Below are 10,572 nucleotides of genomic sequence, written 5' to 3'. Positions count from 1 at the left end.
AGGAGTTCAAGACCAGCCTGGCCAATATGGTGTAACCCTGTCTCTACAAAAATACAACAATTAGCTGGGCGTGATGGCAGGTGCCTATAATCCCAGCTACTTGGGAGGCTGAGGCGGGAGAATTGCTTGAACCTGAGAGGTGGGGGTTGCAATGAGCCAAGATCGTGCCATTGCACTCAAGCCTGGGTGGTAGAGTGAGACTCCATCTCAAAAATAAATAAATAAATAAATATTATTGTATGGTATTTCTTTCCTTTTTTTTTTTTTTTTTTTTTTTTGAGACAGGGTCTCACTCTGTTGCCCAGGCTGGAGTGCAGGTGGCACAGTCATGGCTCACTGCAGCCTCAACCTCCCAGGCTCAAGTAATCCTCCCACCTACCTCAGCCTATTGAGTAGCTGGCACTACAGGTGTGAGCCACCACGCCCAGCTAATTTTTGTAGAGACGAGGTTTCACCATGTTGCTGAAGCTGGTCTCTAACTCCTGGGCTCAAGTGATTCACCTGCCTCGGCCTCCCAAAGTGTTGGGATTACAGGGGTGAGCCACCGCACCCGACCTGTGGTATATTTCATCAAAGAATATGCTGCAACTTGTTTAGCCAGTGTCCCGTTATTGGGCTGGTGGCTTCCAGTTACTGCCATTGCAAATAAAGCTGAATGAACAGTTTGGTACACAAAGTTTTTCCCATGTTTTGGAAATATGCTTTCTTAATATTGATTTCTAAACTCTGCAGGATTGGTTTATGAAACGGAACAAGACATGTGTTTGCAAAGCTGTTTGTTAACTTGCAAGTTCACATGGGTGCTAGGGAGAGTGGATGCAGTTGCATGTTGTGTAACTCAGCAGACCCCAGTGGGCAAGGCAATGTGGCTGGAATGGGAGTTTCTGCACTTCTAGAGCCCTAGCTCTGATGCTAACTTGCTATGTGACCTGGGACAGGTCTGTTGCCCTCCTTGAGCCTCAGACTTGGGTGACGAAATGCAAGGATCTGATTAAGTGACAATTGCATTTTGTATTTTTTTCAGTTACAAATTAAAGAAATTCCAACTCAACCCTTTGGATTGACCAAAGAGATGGTATTTATTGGCTCTTGCAAACGTGTAAGGGATGTTGACTTCAGGTCTGGCTGTATCCAGGGGCTGAAACAATGTCATCTTTCTGTCTTGTGCCTCTGTTCTTTTGTGTGGTGCTCACTTTAAGATGGACAAAGGCTAGAGATGATTTGTACCCCTGCCCACCCCTGGTAGGAATAGATTTGGGGATAGGGAACTGACTCCACCTGGGCCCCACTTGCCCTTGAAGCTGAGGAGAGAGGCAACATTTCTGCAACTCATGAACTCAGAGTTGAAGGAGTGGCAGCTCCAACAGGAAAATCAAGGTGTGTAGCCAAGAGATGGGAAGATGGGTGCTGGGCAGCCAGTGGAACCTCATGTCTGCACATACTTAAGCCCATCTTTTCACTGATTCTTAGCACCATTGGGATCCTCATCTTATAACACAGGAAGCAGAGGCTGAAAGCTCAAGTAAGTTGCACAAACAGAGCTGGACTCTGACCCAGGATTTCTGAGCCCTGATCCAGGACTTAGATTCACCCACTGCCTCTTCTCTGACGCTCCTTTAATGTCCAAAGCCTGCTCCTGCAGCCCTGCACCACCTTGAACCGATTGCTGGCATAGGCATGTGTGCATGCAGCAAGCCTCCTAATCACATTCTGTACCCCCTCCTGTTATCTGGGTACGAGGAGAGGACAGCTCATCCCCACCCCAGGAAACAAAGCTCTGCTTTCAGAAGCCCATTCCTCCACGGGAGGCATCTGCACACAGACCCAGTTGTCTGCAGAATGTCTTCCCCTCCACTAGAAACTGAATAAGAGGCTGTAGTGGGAAACTCGGGGCGGGGGCAGAGAAAGAGCCCTACAGACACCAGGAGGGCGTAGAGGAAGGGACAGGCTCTCTCACGTAATGAATGAAGTTGACAGAGGGTTCTTACTGGAGCCAGCATGGTTCCAGAGAACTGACCGAACTGACCAGAGCCAATACCCGTTCTTGTCTGTGCCTCAGTTTCCCTATCTGTACATGTTGCACAAGGAGCCCAGGAGCTTGGGCTAAGAACTTTCTAGCCCTAAAATTCATTGATTAACAAAGGGTCAATTTCCTCACACTACAGAGAGTGCTTACAAATCAATAAGAAGAAACATCCCAAAAGGCAATTGGGCAATGGTGATGAGTAGGCCATTATCCCCTCCCCCTACCAAAAAACCCCCCAAAACCCTCAAACCCAAAAGGGTTAACAACGAACATAGGCAAAAATATTCAGATTCAGTGGTAATCAAAGAACTGCAAATAAAGCCAACAAAGCATTATTTTTAGCAGTCTCACCAGTTATGTTGATAAAGGTGATCTCACAGCTAGTGGAGAGGATAGGCACTCAGCCACTTCAGGGAGGAATAGAAACAGGTGCTATTTTCTTTCTGGGAGTAATTTGTTGGTATTAAGCCTTGGAACACTGTGGGCTGGCAATTCCACTTCTCCGACTCTCTCTGAAGGCAAGGATTGTGGATGTTTGCAAAAGTCATTTAGCAAAACAAAAAACAATGTATCCTTTTTTTTTCTTTTTTTTTTTTTTGAGACCAATTCTTGCTCTGTCTCCCAGGCTGGAGTGCAGTTGTGTGATCTCGGCTCACTGCAACCTCTGCTTCTGGAGTTCAAATGATTTTAGTGCCTCAGCCTCCCGAGTAGCTGGGATTACAAGTGCGTGCCCCCATGCCCTGCTAATTTTTGTATTTTTAGTAGAGACAGGGTTTCACCATGTTGGCCAGGATGGTCTCGAACTCCTGACCTCAAGTGATCCGCCCGCCTTGGCCTCCCAAAGTGTTGGGATTACAGGCGTGAGCCACCACACCTGGCCAGGATGTGTTATTAAAATTATGAATCGGGCCGGGCGCGGTGGCTCACGCCTATAATCCCAGCACTTTGGGAGGCCAAGGCGGGTGGATCATGAGGTCAGGAGATCAAGACCATCCTGGCTAAGACGGTGAAACCCCGTCTCTACCAAAAATACAAAAAATTAGCCGGGCGTGATGGTGGATGCCTGTAGTCCCAGCTGATTGGGAGGCTGAGAGAGGAGAATGGCGTGGACCCGGGAGGCGGAGCTTGCAGTGAGCCGAGATCATGCCACTGCACTCAAGCCTGGGCGACAGAGCGAGACTCCGTCTCACAAAAAAAAAAAAAAAAAAAAAAAAAAATTATGAATCAGATCATGTCAGCTTCCCCCTGCCCCTTAGAATACTCCCAGGGTTTCTCTTCATCAGGCTTAGAACAACTCTGACTCTACCATGTAGCCTGGTCCTGCTCCCTTCCTCCCACCTCCACCCCCTTCACCCACTGCCTGTCTTCTTTCTGGTCCTCAAACCAGAAAGGCCAGGCCTGGTCTAGCCTCAGGATCTTTGTGCTTGCTCCTCCCTCTGCCTGGAATGCTCACCTCCCTAGAATGTGACCTCAGTAAGGAGGGTCTCTATGTTTTTTGTTTTGTTTTGTTTTTTTCTGAGATGGAATTTCACTCTTGTTGCCCAGGCTGGAGTGCAATGGCGCGATCTCGGCTCACTGCAACCTCCGCCTCCCGGGTTCAAGTGATTCTCCTGCCTCAGCCTCCCAAGTAGCTGGGATTACAGGCGCGTGCCACCATGCCGAGGTAATTTCTGTATTTTTAGTAGAGACGGGGTTTCTCCATGTTGTTCAGGCTGGTCTCGAGCTCCTGACCTCAGGTTATCCACCCATCTCAGCCTCCCAAAGTGCTGAGATTACAGGTGTGAGCCACTGCGCCTGGCCGAGGGTCTCTATGTTATTCACTGCTAGACCCCTGGCCTGATCCCCGACATCAGTAGATGTTCACTGAATACATGAAAGGTTAAGAGCAAGAGCTTTGGGGTCAGAAGCAGGTGTGGGCTTGAGTCCCAGTTCCAGCACTGGTTAGCTGTGTGTCCTTTTGTAAGTTCCTTCACCTCTCTGAGCCTTGGGCTCCTCTGCTGTGAAGTACAAGCAGAAGAACTCCCTCAACAGGGATGCAGAAGCGTATGAAGTCTGGTGCAGTGTGAGCCCTGGAGGATCATTTGTGATAATTACAGGCCTCTCTGCGTTTTATCTGTAATTGTGCTGCCATGGATTGAGGAACTCCAGACATCCATAGAGTGGATCCACCAAAAGGATGTAGTAGGAAATGATCTACGGGCCGGGCGCGGTGGCTCAGCACTGTAGCAGGCTGAGGTGGGTGGATCCCTTGAGCCCAGGAGTTTGAGACCAGCCTGGCCAACATGATGAAACCCTGTCTCTAAAAAAATTACAAAAATTATCCAGGCATGTTGGTGTGCATCTGTAATCCCAGCTACTCAGGAGGCTGAGCTGAGAGGATTGCTTGAGCCCAGGAGGTGGAGGTTGCAGTGAGCCGAGATCGCACGACAGCACTCCAGCCTGGGAGACAGAGTTGAAGTATACAGTGAGTCCTTAACGTTGCCAATAGGTTCCTGGAAACTGAGACTTTAAGTGAAAGGAGGAACTACATGCTATAGGAACTTAACTCTTGTTTATACCAATTAACCTACGGTAAAATTGGTTTTGTTATACATTCTGTTGTTTCCGCTTAACAGTTGAAGTTTCCAACAACCTATCGACAACGTTAAGTGAAGACTCACTGCACCGTTTACTTGCTTATTTTATCATCATGGGCATATGATGCATGCTCATAAAAATTCAAGCAATGAATCAACTACAAAGTGAAAGTCTCCTACATCCCACAATTTCTCATCCAAATTTCATGCTATATTAAATGAAAAAGGCAGATTAAAAAAACCCCAATATGCACAGTACAAACTCACATACACAATAAAATATGGCTGGGCGCAGTGGCTCACGCCTGTACTCCCAGCACTTTGGGAGGCCAAGGTCAGGAGTTCGAGACCAGCCTGGCCAATATGGTGACACCCTGTCTCTACTAAAAATACAAAAATCAGCTGGGTGTGGTGACACGCGCCTGTAGTCCCAGCTACTCAGGAGGCTGAGGCAGAAGAATTGCTTGAACCCAGGAGGCGGAGGTTGCAGTGAGCCGAGATGGTGTTACTGCATGCCAGCCTGGGTGACAGAGCGAGACTCTCTCTCTCTCTCTCTCTCTCTCTCTCTATATATATATATATACATATATATATATACATATATATATACACACACATATATACACACACACAAACACACACACACATATTATATATAATATATACGCATATATAATATATATACATATATTATATATATGCGTATATATTATATATATACGCATATATATAATATATATATATATACATTAGTATATCCTCACAAGGAAAAGCCTGGAGGATTTACATTGAAGTGTCAAGGATGTTTGGTGGGAGAGTAGAGATTGCTCGCGTTTTTCATGGTCTTTTTTGCCTTTTCTTTTTTGAGACAGGGGGTCTTGCTGTGTTGCCCAGGCTGGAGTGCAGTGGCGCAATCACAGCTCACCACAAACTCAAACTCCTGGACTCACGTGATTCTCCCACTTTAGCCTCCCGAGTAGCTGGGACTACAGACACATGGCATCATGCCCAGCTAATTTAAAATATTTTTTTTTTGTAGAGATGGCGTTTCGCCATGTTGCTCAGGCTGGTCTTGAACACCTAGGCTCAAGGGTTTCTCCCGCCTCAGCCTCCCATAGTGCTGGGGTTACAGACATGAGTCACGCCTGGCCATTTCTGGCTTTTTTGTGGCTTCCTCGCTGTCTGTGATGGCCGACCACGTATTAACTTATGTAATCTGAAAAAGTCCATGTGGCCGGGCGCGGTGGCTCACGCCTGTAATCCCGGCACTTTGGGAGGCCGAGGCGGACGGATCACGAGGTCAGGAGATCGAGACCACCCTGGCTAACACGGTGAAACCCCGTCTCTAATGAAAATACAAAAAAATTAGCCGGGCGTGGTGGCGGGTGCCTGTAGTCCCAGCTACTGGGAGGCTGAGGCAGGAGAATGGCATAAACCCGGGAGGCAGAGCCTGCAGTGAGCAGAGATCGCACCACTGCACTCCAGCCTGGGAGACAGAGCAAGACTCTGTGTCAAAACAAACAAACAAAAAAGCCCACATAACAGTTAACTTGAGGTCTCCTGCCTCGCCCCACCCCCTACCTTGATCCCCAGGGGCTCTTGGGAAGAGCAACTGTGGGGTTGTGCCAGAGACCCCAGAGGGAGCCCTGGTTCTCAGTATACTTTTGACGGATGAAGAGATGGGCGCTTTGTGGTCCTGGAGTTTGGCAAGCTCCTGAGGAGTCCTAGGTGGCCAATAAAAATGCACGAAGGGAGGCATGAATTTGGGACTCAAGCTACCCTAGGACATCGTCAAGGCAAAAATTTAAAAACCAAACCAAACTGGGGCCAGGCATGGTAGCTCACACCTGTAATCCCAGCAATTTGGGAGTTTGAGGCCGGCAGATCACTTGAGGTCAGGAGTTCGAGACCAGCCTGGCCAACATGGTAAAGCCCTGTCTCTATTAAAAATACAAAAAAAAAACAAAAAAAAAAAAGGAAAAAAAAAAGAAAGAAATAAAATTAGCCAGGTGGGCATGGTGGCGCGTGACTGTAGTCCCAGCTACGTGGGAGGCTGAGGCAGGATAATCACTCGAACCTGGGAGGTGGAGGCTGCAGTGAGCCGAGATCGTGCCACTGCACCCCAGCCTGGGCAATAGAGTGAGACTCCATCTCAAACAAACAAAAAACCAACCAACAAACAAAAAAACTAAACCAAACCAGAACCTGACAGCTCACACTGGCTTCAGAAATAAAGTGAGTTGATCAGTACATGAAACTGCAAAGTCGGGCCGCGAGCCCTTAGGCACGGCTGGATCCAGGTGCTCAGATGATCCCTTTCCACAGTTCTGTGCCACTTCAAGGCTCTGTTTTCCTCTGTACTGGCTTCGCTCCGGGGCAGGCTCTCTCCCTGTGGGGGCAAGATGACCTGTCGAGGGCTTCAGGCTCACATCCCAGGAGCTCAGCAATCCCAGTGGACACAGGTTTCTCTCTCCCAGGGGCTCTAGGAAAAATCCCAGGGAGGCCCTGATGGCTAGGCTTGGGTTTCCTGCCCACCCCTGCACCAGGCACTCGGGGGCTGCTGGCTGGTCCTGGGGTACAAGCCCATCCAGCCACCACTGGGTGACCAGTCAGCTCTGCCAGAGTCCATCCACTGAGAGGGAGGAGGGGTTGTTCTTACAGGACAACGCAGGGGTCACTGGCAGAGGGAGCGGAAGCCAAGCAGAGCTCCTCCTCACTAGCCGCTGGAAAGTCGTGCTCCAGGAAGCACAGAACTGCCCTTTATCAGGAAAGCTGAATTAATCACAACCCCCTGCCCTTGGTTCTGCAGAAGAGCAGATGCGGGGGGGTCCTCCATGGGGGTGGGGAGGTGGGGGTGTAAGATAGGGGAGGGTGGGAGGAGAGTCCTGCCTGGGGATCAGAAGACACAGTTCAAACAGTAGGTGACTATAGCCTAATCAACCCCCTCTCCAGGCCTCAGTATCCCCATTTGTAAAGAGAGATTGGGCTGGAGTCTACAGGTTGTATGATAGTGCTGTGTCACTGGCTCAGAGGAATTCCTTCCTTCCCTCCTTCCTTCCTTCTTCCCTCCCTCCCGCCTTCCTTCCTTCTTTATTTCCTCCCTCCCTCCCACCTTCCCTTCCTCCCTTCCTTCTTTCCCTCCTCCCTCCCCTTCTCCCTCTTTCCCTTCTTCCTTCTTTCCTTCCCTCTCTCTCTCCCTCCCTTCCTTTCTTCCTTCTTCCTTTCCTCTCTGTCTCCCTCCCTTCCTTTCTTCCTCCTTCCTTTCTTCCACCAAAAATGAAATTCTAAGCCCCCTCCCCCCAGTCATCTGAATGGGCTCCCTCCTTTTGGCCAAAGGCACTCCAAAGTTAACCTGAAAAACTGCTAAAGGCCATGACGGAAAGGGTGGGGGGTCGGACATGCCTCCTTATACCCTTTTCCCTTTTGGAATTCAGGAAAAGCCAACCAGCATTTAGCATCAACACAGATCTCAAGTCTGATTAAAAAAAAAAAGTTTACAATCCATTGTCTCGGAAAGACTGCTACCTGTAGGCTTCATCTGCATGATGAAACCTTGGTTTCCACAACCCTTTATCGCATCCCAGACATTCCTTTGTATCGATAATAACTCTTTCAACAAATTGCCAAGCAGTAAAATTTAAAATCTACGTATAACTTGGAAACCCCCACTTTGAGCTGTCTTGCCTTTCTGGACCAAACCGACGTTTATCTTAACTGTATTTGATTGATGTTGCATGTCTCCCCAAAATGCATACAAATAAGCTGTGCCCTGACCACCTTGGGCACATGTTCTCAGGGTCTCCTGAGAGTTGTGTCACAGGCCATTGGTCACTCATATTTGGCTCAGAATAAATCTCTTTCAAATATTTTTAGTTTGACTTTTTTTTATAAGACAGTCTTGCTCTGTCACATAGGCTGGAGTGCAGTGGTGAGATCTAGGCTCGCCGCAACCTCCACCTCCCGGGTTCAAGCAATTCTCCTTTACTCAGCTTCCTGAGCAGCTGGGATTACAGGCACCTACCACCACACCCAGCTAATTTTTTTATTTTTAGTAGAGACTGGGTTTCACCATGTTGGACAGGCTGGTCTTGAACTCCTGACCTCAGGTGATCCACCCGCCTCGGCCTCCCAAAGTGCTGGGATTACAGGCGTGAGCCACCACGCCCAGCCTTTCTCTCTCTCTTTTCTTTTTATCTCTCTCTCTTTTTTTTTTTTTTTTTTTAAGAGTCGAGGTCTTGCTCTGTCACTCAAGCGGGAGTGCAATGGCATGGTCATAGCTCACCGTAGCCTCGAATTCCTGCCTCAGCCTCCTGAGTAGCTGGGACTACAGGCATGCACCACCTTGCCCTGTTTCTGAACAGTTTTAAATGGAATCCAGTTGATCCCATTAAGAAATCATGCTGTGACCCGTGTCGAGAAGGGAGTAATATTATTTGTCCAAGAGAGGCCTCTGAGCTTGACTGTCAGTGGAGGGGAGTTGCAAGGCTATTTCTGGCGAAGACTGGCGTGGGTGAAAGATGTGGGGATGGGAGGTGTCAGAGGTGCTTGGAGAGGAAACCTGAGCCTGGGGCTTGGAGCCCAGAGTCTGGGGAGAAGGGCAAGTGCTTCGGTGAGGGAGGAGCTGGGGCAGGGCAGCCCTGTCCCCAGGGCCCAGTGGGGTGAGGCCTCAGCAGCTGGGAGGGAAGCGGGTGGGACAGGAATGTCCCTCTTCCCAGGCACCTGTCCTCAGGCTGGCCGACCTGTGACCCCATCCCACAGGCAGGAAACAGACACCACCCCAGTGACCACCAGGTACCTGCACTTAAGAGTAAGGATATTGGTAATGAACCATCGAGAGCCTTTCGCAAGCCAGGAGCTGTTCTACGTGTTCCTAAGCATCAGCTCCACCAAGCCACATGATGGAATAGGCATGGAATAGGCATGGCCATGTGCCCATTGTACCGGTGTGGAATCAGCTCAGTGAGGTAGAGGTACTTGCCCAAGGACGCACCCCCACCCTGTGAGTTATGGAGCCATGGTCAGTGTCTGGGTGCCTGGAACAAGGGGCAAGCTGGGCTCAGAGCCGAAGAGATCCACGTGCTGTGGAGCCAGAGGCAGAAGGAAAACAACCACCTTGAGGAAGGCAGGCAGGAATCTGGGAGGGGGAAGCCACAGACTGGGTCTTGAAGGGTCTATGCCATTTGCACAGGATGAGATGTACAGGGAAAAGTTTTCCAGGGGAGGGAACGGTGTAAGGAAAGGCATAGAGGCAGGCAAGTGCAGGGGACATTTGAGACAGGGCGAGAAGCCTGGCAGGGGCCTCTGCCAGCACTTTGTGGGTCATGAGGCCACTTGAGAAGTCAGCTGAGGGTGGAACTGCTGCATCTTGAAAGTGCTGTGAGGCTTAAAATTCCCGGCATTTACCGAGGTAGCTGAGGCGGGCTATCCCCTACCTCCCTGTGTGGTTCCTCAAATTGTCAAGGGTAAGGAGGAAAGTCCGGGAGCCAAAGTCCCCAGAGGCAGGGCTGGAGGGTGTGGAGGGGCTCCTCTGGGACCTACACGCAGGACTCCACTGTGGCCTGGGCACTGTGGATGCGCAGGAAGCCGGCATTCCTTCCCGTGAGCCGGAGGAGAATGGTCTCTGTGTGAGCCACAACAAAAAGGCTTTTCTGCCAAGTTGAAGGGGGAGGAAGCAGCCAATTCAGCCCTTGCCCCAGCCTGAAAGAAGGCTCTGTTGGTGGCCCTGGGGTCTTCGATGCATAGAATTGTGCGGGGAGGAAGGCTGATGGGCAGGGGCCACCTTGCCCCTGTCCCAATGCTCCGGCAGCACCAGGGTCGGGTAGAGCTGGGCTGTGGTGCAAGTTGGTCCAGCTGGGTCCTAATCCTGGCATGGCCATTTCCTAGCTGTGTGACCTTGGCCAAGTCACTTCACCTCTCTGAGCCTCTGTTCTCCTGAGTAAAATGTAGATGGGGAGCTTGTGAGCCTTGGCG

The sequence above is a fragment of the Pongo pygmaeus genome, chromosome 18 (assembly GCF_028885625.2).
Source record: "Pongo pygmaeus isolate AG05252 chromosome 18, NHGRI_mPonPyg2-v2.0_pri, whole genome shotgun sequence".
NCBI classification, from domain to species: domain Eukaryota; kingdom Metazoa; phylum Chordata; class Mammalia; order Primates; family Hominidae; genus Pongo; species Pongo pygmaeus.
This window is presented reverse-complemented; position numbering follows the sequence as displayed.